The following is a 13,756-nucleotide window of genomic DNA, read 5'->3' as shown; positions in this document are numbered from 1 at the left end:
CATTCGATGGCGCTGTCCTCTTCCTCACAGCCGTTTGACCAGGCTTTCTCCACTGCTTCGCGCTCTCTGCTTTGCTCGCTTGGTCGACGCTTGGCGATCTCCGCCCTTTTACAGGTTGATTGCTTGTCGTCAGTCGTCACTCTCTCTGCTCCGTGCTTCCCTTGTTCGTGCAGTTGCCAGCTTCACTCGCACTTAACTTCGTTCTGCGAGAAGCGACACCTGCTATCGGCATCGGTGTTTCGTTTCCTCACGACGCTCCGCCAGCCGGAGCACGGCTGAAACCCAGCCGCGACCCAGGTTGAACTCAGACTTCTGCGACTCGAACGACCCCTCCTCGTTCCATCACTTCTCGAGGCACGATCTGTCCCAGCTCTCTTGTGAGCCCCGTCGCACCGCTGAGCGCGACTCTGACTGACTGCACTCAGACTGTCACCTCAACGACGTCTCGTCGTCCCATCTCTCCTCGAGGCACGATCTGCCCCAGCTCTCTTGCGAGCCCTGTCGCAACGCTGCGTCGCAAGCCGAGTTGCGAGACCGAGCACGACTCGACCCAGACTGCCTGCTCGCTGTGTGCGCCCGTGCCTAACTCAAAACGTGACTCCCCTCTACGTGCATTCCTTGCGAGCGGGCAACAAAAACACAAACAGAGCGAGAAGAAGCAGACACCCCCGCGACCCCTCCTCGCGACCTTTCCTAACCCTCCAAGCATGCATGGGCCATCTGTTTGTGCTGTGGGGAGACAAAGACGGCCGTGTTTAACTCAAACGTGAGCACCCTCTCCTCTCTCCGCGTCTCTTACGAGAGAAAACAAACAGAAAAAAAAAACCAGATGTTCTCCAATGTCAGCACAAACCCCCCCCTTTGTGACCTTTCTGCTCCCTTCTTGCTTGCCCTGCGTGGGTCATTCTGAGGTCAGACCCCGCTGGAAGACAAAGGTGGTCGAGGAGATGTATGCGATACATTTATGTGGTCCTGTGTGTTACATTTATTCTTGAATTATATTTATTGAGTTCCTTCGGTCTTAGTATTGTGGTTATCATTCGTCTATGTTTAATGAATATTCGTAATGATCCTCGTCACATTATTATTTTGGGGCTTCGCCAAGTTAAGTTCTCCAGAGATTGGTGTTTTATTCTGAGTTATATTTTAATGTCCTGAGGTTAAATGTAACTATGTTTCCACTTAAGCTTTCTGGAATTCGTACTCTTTAGTTTTTCGGAAGGTCGTGTAGATAGGAAACATATAATTCTAAATGATATGTATGTGGTGAATACGAGTAATATAAGATAATTACTAATTTAAAAAAAACCTATGGTTTGTTGGTTATTTCTCTTTGTTAAGTTTCTACTTTTCGGTTAGGAAAACGTTAAGAAAACGCGAGTGGCAACCGTTATTATCCTTTACTCTGCTCTGCACCCCCTCCGTGCATCTCAAGATGTCTTGGGGGGTCAGGCCATCGATCTTTGTCCATCTGGATGTCTCTGACCTCTCTGTGACCGAATTCTTATCATTTTAACCGCCCTCCATGTTTCATGGATTCCTGGTGTGCTTGTGAGTTGTTTTCATTATTTAATTTTAAAAAAAATAGATATATAAAAAAACATATTTTTTTTCTTAATTATTCTTAATATTAATAACGGAAAACAGGGCATAGATACAACAACCACTATGTACCGCCATTACGTTCCATTGAGGTGTCCCGCATCAACGAATTAGTTGCTCTGGACATTCTGGGCCCGTTTCCCCCGTCGGCTAGGGGCAATAAATACCTTCTGGTCGGGGTGGAATATTTTTCTCGATGGCCGATGGCCTGGCCTCTACCCGACCAAACGGCTGCGTCCATCACCGACGCTTTCTTGAACGGGTATGTCATGGATAAGGGGGCACCTGAGAGGCTGCTCACAGATCAAGGGCGGAACTTCTCCTCTAAATTGCTTAAGGAGGTTTGTGACGCGCTGGGCACAAAGAAAATTCGCACTTCCCCATACCATCCGCAAACGGATGGTATGGTGGAACGATTCAACCGTACCCTCTCGGCTATGCTTTGTCACACGATCAGTGAAAACCAAACCGATTGGGACTTGCACATACCAGGCGTCTTAGCGGCATACCGCATGGTTCCACACGCGTCCACGGGATACTCACCATTTTTTTTTATGTATGGCCGTGAAAATGCTCCACCCATGGATGTGCAACTGGTTAAGCCGAGTAAACAACCGTACCGCTCCTTGCCTGATCACGTGCGGGACTCGCTTGAACGAGTTACGGAGGCGCGAGAGGCTGCCAGGTGTGCGACGGCCCGTGCCCAGGCAAGGAACGAATGGTATGCGCGTCGACTCGCATGCCTTGGTCAGTGGGAGACCTGGCATGGCTCCACTGCCCCCAGGTGCCGGTGGGCACATCCCCTAAACTGCACAGGCCGTGGCGGGGGCCCGTAACGCTGGTGGATGTTCGGAACTCACAGAGTATCCGCGTTCCGTACGGAAAACATCGGTGGTATGTTCATTCCTCGCGACTTAAACCCTATGTTGATACGCGTGTCGGTCCCTCATTCCCACTAGCTGACTTGCCGGGTTCTGCCAGACCGATTACGCCGATTGCCACGCCCGTTGATCCCAAGGGGGACTGTGTTGTGCCTCCTACAAATGAACAGGTTCTGAGGGCTGAGGAAGCCCCCGCTGCCCCCCTCCAACGGGGACTGCCCTAGATATGACCGAGAACCAACAACCTTCTTCTTCTTCAAGCCTACCACCTCCTGTCGATCTGAAGGCAAAGCGACCATGCGCTGGAAGCGGAGAGGGTCCCGCGTCGCGTACGCGATCGAAATCTCTCCCGTTTCGTTAACGTTTGATCGTCTAGCTGTTTCTTCCCTGTCGTTACCGCGCTGCAGGGGCGCCCTAATGTATGTCGGGTTTTTTCATGGGTGACTGTTTTTAAGTGTTGTTCGGCGCGGGGACGCCGTTTCACCCTTTATTGTTAAATGCACCTTGGTGCCCTAATAAGATGTTTTACGGAATTGGTTGATCACCCTTTTCCCAGCCGAGACGGCTGATTTTTTTCACCGGGGGGAGGGGTGATGTAATAACAGCCATAGAGGGTTCACGTGGGGATTGGCTTGCCGGTCCCGCTTTGTAGCCAATAAGGGGTGAGCCAGGGAGCATGGCCTCGGCGTGATCACGGCATGTTAGCAGGGGTGATTGGCCTGGACAATCGGGGCCTCAGCTAATGGGAAGCCGGATCAGAGGCGTGGTCCCGGGATTGACAGGGAACCATCGGGAACGGTCAACGCTGTCTACGGAGGATTGGCTGGGGGGTACCACGTGACGAAAGGATTAAGAGAGAGAGGGAGAGAAGTCGGGAGCAGACTTGGGAAAGAGAAGAGCAGGAGTCACGCGCGTACGGGGCTCTGGGTGCCACGTGCGTGGTGGGGACTTGGCGGGAAGTCTGCCCGCTTTCCATTGTCTGTCAGCAACGGGGAGTGTGTGAAGTGTAACTGTGGAAGTTGAAAATAAAAAGGACTGATTCCGGAAGCCGTCTCAAGAAGGTTTATTACATTGGTATAGAAAAAAAAGTCCAGGCAGCTCCAACATAGTGTTACAGAGCCTAATGAAAGAATGCTGCTAGACTAATTTGAAGTGAGACTTTGGATGCCAAACCAGAGCTGATCGTGAACACATTAACCAGGTATAGGAGCTCCTCCACCACGTGTAGAACTACCTGATTATTCATGGAGAGCTGAGCAGGTGCAGTGTTGTATGACATTAAATTCCCAGGGAGGTGTTCTTTTGGTCTTTCGGTAAAGCACGTCACTTTACCGAAAGACCCAAAGAATATAAATTCCTGCAGTCACGAAAGCGTTAAGTCAAGCTTTTCCCAGGGAGGTGATCTTTTTGTAGAACATATGCAAGGCCCCATTTCGTCATGGAATTCTCCAGGTACAGAACACGATTCTCCAACTCAATATCATTGAGTAGCCATGACCACATCATCAACATGCGTAACAAAGTTCACAAGCAGGGGACAATCCCTTGACTTCAGCCAGGCATCGATTAACGTATCATTGTTACTGTATGAAATGCAAATTTTTATAGGGCCATTGTGAACTTCTCAAAACACATCATTATTTGAAAATGCTACGTAATGTAATGCATGAGGCCAGAGGGAATTTCGGCCACAAGCCATGTTGAACAGGAAAGGGATCCGACTCCTGGTCACACAGCTTTAGACGGGCCTGCCTAAAATCATAAAAATCCTCAACGAATGTGAGCAGAGGCAGAGATATCTAAAACTAAAAATAATTCAAAACCCCAAGCCTCTTTATGGTACTATAGGCCGTAATTACACCAAGAAAGCAGAGATTTAGTTCCTGCTGAAAATCCGTACTCCTGTGCTATAGCTGATGGACAAAAAATACAGCAGCCCCTTGAATAGCGAGGAGGTTACATTCTTGGAAAGTGCCGTGTGAAAGGTAAAATGGCGATATTTAAAACTTAAGCCTTACCTAAATAATGGGGTTAGGTAAACGGCAACTAAAATATACATCACAATTGAAATAAGTACTGTACTGTATTCCCAATAAACTAAATTACTGAAATAAACGTGGATAAACCGTATACAAAACATTCCAAGATGAGTATAAATGTATATAAATAAAGCAGACTTCCTGTGTTTTTTTGGGAACCAAATTGCGCCAACACTATGAAACCTACACACCCCAAATTGTCCATGCGTACTCAAGGGTAAGTTATTATGTTTTCACGCAATTTTTAGCTTACCTGTTCACCTTCAACACCTGTAACACCTGCACACTCCAACACCCCGCTGCTGCTATATTTTTTCTCATTTACTACATTATCCTTACATATAATCAGGCCTGCATTTTTGCCACAAAATTCATTCACTTCCGGCTCCTTACTGTCCTCTCTGCACACGCACGGCTCACCTCTAATATACTGTAATATTTCATCATGGAACCTTTGCCAGTACCAAAATATGAGAATAGGTTTTCCCCGTTTTTCTGGCAACAAAACAGGTGTTAAGATGTTAAAACACAAAACTGAAACCTTTTACAAGGAATTATGTGTGCATTAACCACAATACTTGTGGTCAGAATGCAAACAAAAACATACTCTGATAGAAAATGCATTCTTAATTTGAAGCTTTCGTAACTGCAGGAATTCATACTCTTTGGTTCTTTCAAGAACGTCACATAGGTATAAAATAAAATAAATCACGACGTTTCGGGCGCAACACAAGCGTCCCTCATCAGGTGGGAAAGCATGGTCTGAAGCAGATTGTTTTAAAAGGTTTGAAATGGGTGTAGCCCAAGGGTCATAAAGAAGTGGCCGGGGCAAGTGATGTTAATGTGATAAATTAGCATGTTAATGTGAAATCAAAGAGTGGTGCAATCCAAAGCGGCCTCCCTACGAGAGAGAAGGAGCGAGGCTCTAACTGGGTAAACAATAACTACCACCACGACAACAATAACCACGATGTGAACTTCTCACTTCAGATCTCCGTGAGCGCGCACAAAAATAAATCACGCTTGCTAACACAGAGTGCACGCCTGGGATACACTGCCGAGTTCATAGATGACCTCGCCACCGAGAAAGTTCAGCAGTATCTGACAAGCACAACGGGGTGGCAGCCAGATGCGAACTGTCCATATCCCCCATCTAACACCGTTGCCGAGCACGCGCACATGTGTGTGAGAAATTTGCTCGCGAGCGTGCGGAATTCCGACGGCTGGGACGGGATAGCACCATTGCAAGTCTTCTTCCAGAGGAGGAGGTGAGGGGGGGGACGAGAGAGCCTCCGGAACCCCGTGAGACAACCCCAGGATGGGTGGCAGGGATACAGACCGGCATAGGAGATATCACAGGCCATGCGACCCAAGTACGCGAGGAGGTAACCCAAGTATGCGGGGAGGTGACCCAAGTACACCTGAATGTGACCAAGCTGCAGTCCACAGCGGAGATAGTCTAGTCCGAGGTGGGAGGGCTACGCTCCATGGTCGGGGGGATAACCAGGCGAGTATCTCAATAAGAGGCAGAACTCGAACAAATGCGCACTGGGAGGGAAAGGGGGAGTGAGCAAGGGGCCTCTTATGGAGCCACCGCCCTTCCCCGTGCGTGCTATCTATGCGACCAATGGGGGCATCTCGTGAGAAACTGTCCCCAGATCGCTCGCGCGAGAGAAGCACCAGGGTTAAACACCAAGGCCTCCCTAAAGAGGGGACCACAGAGGGGTGCAATCGACGTGGTCCCAACACAAATAAACTGTCGTGATAATGGTGAGCGATTGACCCCCACGCAGATGCCGACAACAACACCCCAGAATGCGGCGACTGCGGGTGACTGGCTGCGGGAGCTGGTGGCAGGAATAATGGGGGCCACGTCGCTCGTGGAAGGGCAGGTGAACAGGCGGCGTACTCAGATTCTGCTGGACACGGGGGGCGGTAACGTCACTCGTGAGTGCAACACACTGCAGTGTGGTCGGGGTTGACGTGAGCCGCCTACAGGCCTCGGACCGTGTGCTGCACACTGCAAGTGAAACTGGGATGGGACTGCTGGGGAGGGTCACCCTCAAGGGTTGCTTCGGACACCAGGTGTGTAACCAGGAGTTATACGTGTCGAGCGTGTTATGCCACGAGTGTATTGCAGGTACCAACCTCCTAGAAAAGTTGGGGCTCAACGTGCAGCCCCGCCGGCGATGCGCCACCGTGGAGGGCAGTGGATTCCTTTCTTGGGACAAGAGCCGGGTTGCCCTCCCTTCGAGCCCGTGGCCGCTATCCTGGCGTCGGCCGTCACCGTCGGCATTGGTGTTCCACTGGGTTTTCCGTTTTTCTCCCAAACCTAAACTCAAAATATAGTTGGTGGTGGTCAAACAGTGCAATGCAGGACCCTCCTGAAACATAATCTTTAACTGCTAAATAAGAAATTAAATTGGAAAACCCTAAAACACAGTACAATATTTTTATTTTACCAGGTGAGGCCATCTGAGCTGCATAGCTCTTTTTCAGAATCGACCTGGACACAAATGATAGCTCAACTTAGTCAGTTATAATATGGAAATGTATTGCAGCAAAATTCTCAAAATGCATGTTTCTAAATGTGGAAAAAAATCAATGCCACTACAGGAAGAGAGAGAAAAAATAAAAAAAATGTAAACTGCAATTATAAATGCGTCAGGGTTGGAATCGAACTCAATCTTCAACGTGAAAAGCCATTTCGTTGAGCTATCATCTATGGCCAGGTGGCTTCTGACAAAAGATCTAACAGCTCTATGAGCCTTGGTTGGTAATATAGAAATAGTTGTTCATCGGTCTAAAGGGTGCATCAGCAAAACCAACTCGGCAGAACGCTCCTGAATTAGAGTGCTGAGACTCATTGTGGTCATGTACTCGAGTGTGCACCATGGTGGCTGGGAGATGTTAACTGCCTCTCCTGGTTGACAGGAGGTGGTGGGTTCGATCCCGACCCCTCCTGTATATTTGGAGTTTGCGTGTCTCTCTCTCTCTCCCCGTGGTCGCGTGGATTTTCCTCCGGATCCTCAGGGTTTTCCCCTCCACGTTTAGAGTCAACATCACCACGCGTTTAGAGTATTTGACCGACAGACATTTCCACACGTTGATAAGCCACTTTGTTGTGGGCAGGTCGCTTCTGAAAACAAGAGCGGTATAGCAGCTGAAGTGGGCTTGGCCTGGTAGGATAAAAAAAACTGTAGAAATATTTAAAAGAAACAAAGTTTCAAAGTAGTGAGCCAGATGAAGACAAAAAACTTAAGCAGAGAATTAAAGCAAATGCAATCAGGCGAGGGCAGGAGGCAAGGCCCCGCATGGCTAGGCCCCGCGTTGTAATGTTCCAACCTGGACATCAATTCCATACTCGCTGCTACTCAATTGATATCCCTACGAGAAGAGCGAGGCTCTACCTGGGTAAACAACAACCACCACGACAACAACAACAACCACGATGTGAAATTCTCACCTCGGATCTCAGTGAGAGCGCGCGGTGCAGCAGCTTCCGGATATATCGTGACGTCACGCGGCAGCAGGAGGTGACATGACGTCACTAGCGGGGTTCAGAACAATCCCCTCCCCCAACAAGCAGCTGTGTAATTGAATAGATTATGTTAATAAGTCGGGCCCATGTGGGGTGATTGGGCTTGGCTGGTAAACCCGTTGCAATGAACTGGCGACGGTATTCCTGAATAAATTATGTTAATGCACGCCATGACCTGGGCGTAGCTTTCCCCAAAAATGATTTTTACTGGAACGGAAATCGACAGTGACCAAACAGACGTGACGTCACGCTCAAAAGCGCGGTAGAGGGGGGGCTGGGGGGTTGAATACCTTGGTGACATGACGTCACTAGCGGGGTACAGCTCTCCCTCGCGTCTCAAGCCGACAAGTTAATGAGTGGTGACGTCAGAGAGCGAGGTCAGGGTTAGAGTTTAAGTTAATTTAGATTACATTTCTATTGTTGCCTCTCTTGAACAGAGACCCCTTGGGTGCGTGAGCTCAACAACAACGTGAACATTATTGTGTGTGTACACTATGTGTGTGTACACTGTGTATGCAATGTGTATGTGTACACACTGTGTGTGTGTACACTGTGTGTGTACAAACTGTGTGCGTGTGTACACTGTGTGTGTACAAACTGTGTGTGTGTGTACGCTGTGTGTGTGTACAAACTGTGTGCGTGTACACTGTGTGTACAAACTGTGTGTGTGTACACTGTGTGTATACAAACTGTGTGTACGTGTGTTGGGGCCGCTGGCCCCCGAGGCCTCTCCCTGGTCCGCAACTCCGCGAGCTCGCGTGAGAGGCATGGCTCGTCGCCGGCTCCCGTACGCCTGTAAACACTGCGTTGCCTCTTCGCCAATCACACGCTCTGAACGGGGGTTCAGGGGCCGGAGGGCGAATGACGTTGCTCGCACCCGCGCGGCCTCCGCGAGCGGGCGGGAACGCCCGTTTAAAGGGACCGCGGAACGGGTGTTTCAGGTGGGTGTGAGAGCCCTCACACCGCACAAGTCTCCGAGGTGACAGACGGAGCGGGTACCCGTGGACACACTGACCACCCACGTTACGAGCGCCCACACGCGCTTTCACCCACTCGTAAAACCACACGAGGCTGCGATGGGTTATTAATGATTTATTATCGGGCGACTGCGATTTACTGTTGGGTCCGTATCCATCGGCGAGGTAGGTCTACGCTATCATCCCAGGGTCTGTACCCAATTTATCTGATTTGATAGGTTCTAAGCGGTACTGGTTCCTCTAGCCTCTATCCCAATACTCCCTTTCCGCTTACTCACGGTTAGATGCCCACGACGTTCCGTTGATCTCGTCCTCACTGTGCACCTCGACGCGTCACACGTACGTCCGAGTGGCCGGGCTGGAGACCGTCCCATGGGCTGACTTTGGAGCAAGAGAACCTCTACCTGTCTGCGCTCCCCTATTATCGTTTATCTACATCAAAGGCCTCCGACCCGGCGCCCTCTCTGCCAATCAGGTCGCCCCGCCCGTTAAGCCGCATTCCAAGGTTTTCTTTACAATGGGTTTGCCTGCCGGCTGTGGCGCCGGCGGCGGCCCCTGGGCGCCTTTGTTATGTCAGTTAGCTGCGGCTTGTCGTAACAAGGCTCGCCGCGTGCTGCGGCGCGCCGGCAGTTCCCGAGCACACCGCCACGCCAATCAGCCGCCCCCCCTTCTGGCTTCCCCTTAGTTCGTGGTTGTGGACCCCTGCCTGCCTCGCCGATACGTGTGTGGGGGGTGCGTTTCAACCGCGGTGGCTGGGCAGCCCCCCGCCGTGACCATGCAATCTTAACGCCGGTCACAGCGCCGCGGTGCGAATTAGCATCGGGGGAGGTCGTCCAATTCCCTGGCCGCAGGAAACCGTGAAGATTATCCCTACGAGGGCTTTCGGGTGAAAACCTGCCAGCCAGGGGACCTCCCCTCGGAGCTCTATGGGGGGGGGAATTGAGTGAGGGTGTGTTTATGTGGGGAGCGGTGAGGGGGAAGCGGGGTCGGCCCCGTCGCTTGGTGGTGGCGAGGTCGTAGATGGGGCGCCCGCCGAGCGGCTTTGCGGCGGCGGCATCACACGTGTGTGTACACTGTGTGTGTGTACACTGTGTGTGTGTGTACACTGTGTGTGTGTACACTGTGTGCAAACTGTGTGTGTGCGTGTACACTGTGTGTGTGTACACTGTGTATACAATGTGTATGTGTACAAACTGTGTGTGTGTACAAACTGTGTGTGCATGTACACTGTGTGTTGGCACAGTCGGGGGTACAGGTGGTGCATCGGCCAGTCAGCTGAGTCAGTCGACCCATGGCACCTGGGTCTACCCCATGCACATAGCCTGGCACAAGCGCTATGGTGACGTCACCGCCACTTAGTGGCGAATGGTGGTGGTTGTTCTTGTTACTGTGTGTGTCCGGCAAAACAACCCCCTACCTCCTCGTGGTGCCGGACGGGCAACGTTATCGTGGACAGTGCTGTGGGGGGAGGGCCAATTCCAATTAGACTTTCCCCTGGGAGCTCTGGACGGATGCGAGGGGGTGGTACCCCTCCACCTTCAATAAATTACCACTAAACCACGTCTAAGATATCTAATTAATAAGCTTTTGCCGGAGGCTCCAGGGGGACAGGCGTCTATGACATCTCCTGGCCAAACCCTATCTGGCGGAGCCAGGAGATTGAATTTCTAACCTCGGGTCTCCTCCAGAAACAACAAAAAGCCACTACGGATGGCCACGTGGAATGTTCGAATGCTCACTGCGGAGGAGAGGCTGCCACTCCTCTGTCGGGAGCTGGACCGGTACCGCCTGGATCTCTGTGGCATTCAGGAGGTCTGGTGGATCGGCTCTGGCTCCTGCCACTATGAGGGGTGGACAGTCCTCTAATCGGGGCAGGAGACTACTAAACAACAGGGAGTGGCTCTTCTTCTGAACAAAACAATGAAGGGGGCGTGGAAGTGTGGTGGTGAGGTGTGGGAATCTGTAAGCCCCAGGTTCATTTGGGCTCACCTTCCCATCAACCGGAGGTGAGGAGTGGTGGTCGTGGTTACTTATGCCCCCACCGAAGACGAACATGCATGGAGGAATGCAGGCAAGGCCGATGAGTCAGATACCTTCTATGACCTCCTGTCACAGGTGCTGGCCAAAGTGGCCCCTCGGGATAGAGTCATCTTGTTGGGCGACTTCAATGCCCGAGTTGGTCATGATGCTGGCACCTAGACTGGAGTGATTGGACGGCATGGGCCCGATCAGCTCAATAACAACGGTACGAGTCTGCTAGATTTTTGTGTAGCCCATGCATGGGCTTGTACATACCAACACGCTGTTCAGGAATCGGCACATCCACGTAACATTATGGATGCATGCCGGGTCCAAGCAAGAACATCTGCTGGACTACATAGTGATGGATCAGCGGATGCGGGCCCATGTCCTTGACACCATGACCTACCGTGGAACTGATCTGCCCTCTGACCATCGACTTGTAATCTGTAAGATGCGCCTGCCATTCTTCCACTCCGGTGGTGGGTGTACATCCAGGACCCCATTCCAACCTAAAGTGGCTTGGTCTCAGCTCGCTGATGAAAGTTGCAGGCGAGAATTTCATCATCGCTTGCGACTGGGGTTGGCATCATCCCCCACTCCTCCAAATGTGGAGGGTAAATGAGTGAGGTTTAGGACTGTGACTCATGCAGCTGCAAAGGCTGCTTTGGGTACGCGGTCCCGACCTCCCCAGACACCCTGTCTGACAGAGGAGGTGTTCAGGATAGATGAGAAAAAACAATAGGCCCACTCTAATCATCTACAGCATCCCACATCAGAGAATGAGGAGGCTTACCGGAGCCTTCGCTCCAAGGTTCGGAGAGCTGAGGCACTGCAAGGATGGGTGGTGGTCGTGGGTTGCTGTGGAGATGGAGTCTGCCTTAATGGCCCGCGATCACAAATCCCTATTTAACTCCATCAAAAACAGTAACCTGCAGTGCCACACCTATTACCATCATTAGGGAAAAAAACGGTGATCCAATTTCCGACCGCCAGGAACAGGTTTGCAGATTTGCTGAGCATTTCTGTGAGGTCCTGGGGGAGGGGAAATTCCTTGACATGGGAAACATTGTGGGACAAAGTGAGGATGACGCTTCGGAGGCTGCGGTGCCCCAAATATTTCAAGAAGTCACCCTCTGTGAGTGGCTGACTGAGGTGCCATTAGTTGAGGAGGTACTAAAGGCAATCCAGAATCTGAGACCAGGAAAGACACTGGGCAGAGATGATCTCCCAAGCGAAATGCTGAGGGAGGGTGGCGTTTGTGTACAAACTGCCCTACATGACATCATAACAACAGTCTGGACCACTGGACGGGTTCCGCAGGACTGGAAGGATGCCTTGGTGGTCCCCCTATTTATGAAGGGGGACCGCACAGACTGTAACAACTACAGGGGCATCTCACTCCTCAGTGTGCCGGGAAAGGTCCTGGCAAGGATTATTCAACATCGCCTTGCTAGTCACGCTGAGGAGAGGCTTGCAGAGCCTCAATGTGGTTTCAGGAAAGGGTGGTCCTGCACGGATGCCATTTTTTCTGTCCGTCTGCGACAGCAGAAGTGTAGGGAATTCCAACAAGACCTACATCTCTACTTTATTGACCTGGTCAAAGCCTGTGACACCATCAGGAGGCCTGGGCTCTGGGTTGTTCTTCGTGCTTTCGGAGGCCCTGACCCTCTGCTCACGATAATTAAGGACCTTCATGATGGTGAGCGGACCCGGGTAAAACTACGTGGCCGGGAGTCGGAGCCATTCACTGTACACCTTAGGGTGTGACAGGGATGTCCTCTGGCTCCCACATTATTTAACTTTTTTACCACGTAGTTCGTGAAGACTTCAATGGCTGTTCCCGAGGAATTACCATATGGTACAGATACAATGGGAGGTTGATCGATGCCCGGATGCGGTCAAGGGATGCCTCCCTATTGCTCAACCATGTTATGTATGCCGATGCTCTGGTGATTGCTGCTCACTGCGGCTGAACCTGGAGCTTGCCACTAAGAGGTGGGGCCTTATCATTAGCCCCACCAAAACTAAGCACCTGCCTGGGTATTTTGTACCATCGAATAATCCACCCCCACAACTCACAATTGGTGATGCGGCAGTTGTGGAGAGATTGCCGAGATTCCAATACCTGCCCAGTGTGCTCATGACCGGCTCCGGTTTAACAGCAGAGGTCTCACTCCAAATCAGTGGAGCGGCATTATCTTTTCATCAGTTGCGTAATGCTGTGTGGAAGCTACCTGGTCTTTCGCTCCGCATGAAGCTCCAGGTCTTCTCGGCCACGGTAATTCCCTCCCTTCTCTACGCTTGCGAAACATGCACCCCCCTAATGGAACATCTTCGCCAGTTAGAAACATTTAGGCTGGCCTGCTAACGATCCTTTCCTGGATTTAACCATATATGTGTGTGTGTGCGTCTAAGTTGATGTGTTTCTATGTGTGTGGGTCAATGTATGTGTGTAAGTCCATGTGTGTATCTTCCTTTTTCGCCCGATCAACGCCGGTTACTTACCGCTAGTCTAACCTATAAGACTCATTTTTTGTCTGTCTCTGTCCGTCCATCTGCGTACGCTCACGGGGGATTTGGCTCTCGGACCGTGGGGTTTGTCGCGACGTTTTTTTGCCGGGAGGCACGCCCCGAGCCCCGTGGTGGGAATAGGCATTTCCGTTTTTCGTCCCTAAATTTTAAAGCGGTTTAATT

General features: G+C 51.1%; 1 protein-coding gene across 1 annotated transcript in view; it reads right to left on the bottom strand.

Moving 5' to 3' along the window:
* Nucleotides 1-13,756, bottom strand: part of LOC144953592 (uncharacterized) — a 74,276-nt gene that overhangs the window by 23,133 nt on the left and 37,387 nt on the right. The window contains exon 2 of the mRNA XM_078884163.1: nt 6,671-6,854. The gene's annotated coding sequence lies outside the window, so the exon portion shown is untranslated. The remainder of the gene's footprint in view (nt 1-6,670; nt 6,855-13,756) is intronic.

Source organism: Lampetra fluviatilis, chromosome 78 (genome assembly GCF_964198595.1).
Source record: "Lampetra fluviatilis chromosome 78, kcLamFluv1.1, whole genome shotgun sequence".
Taxonomy (NCBI): Eukaryota; Metazoa; Chordata; class Hyperoartia; order Petromyzontiformes; family Petromyzontidae; genus Lampetra; species Lampetra fluviatilis.
The sequence above is the reverse complement of the archived record's forward strand: the minus strand, read 5'-3'. Positions and strand labels throughout refer to the sequence as shown.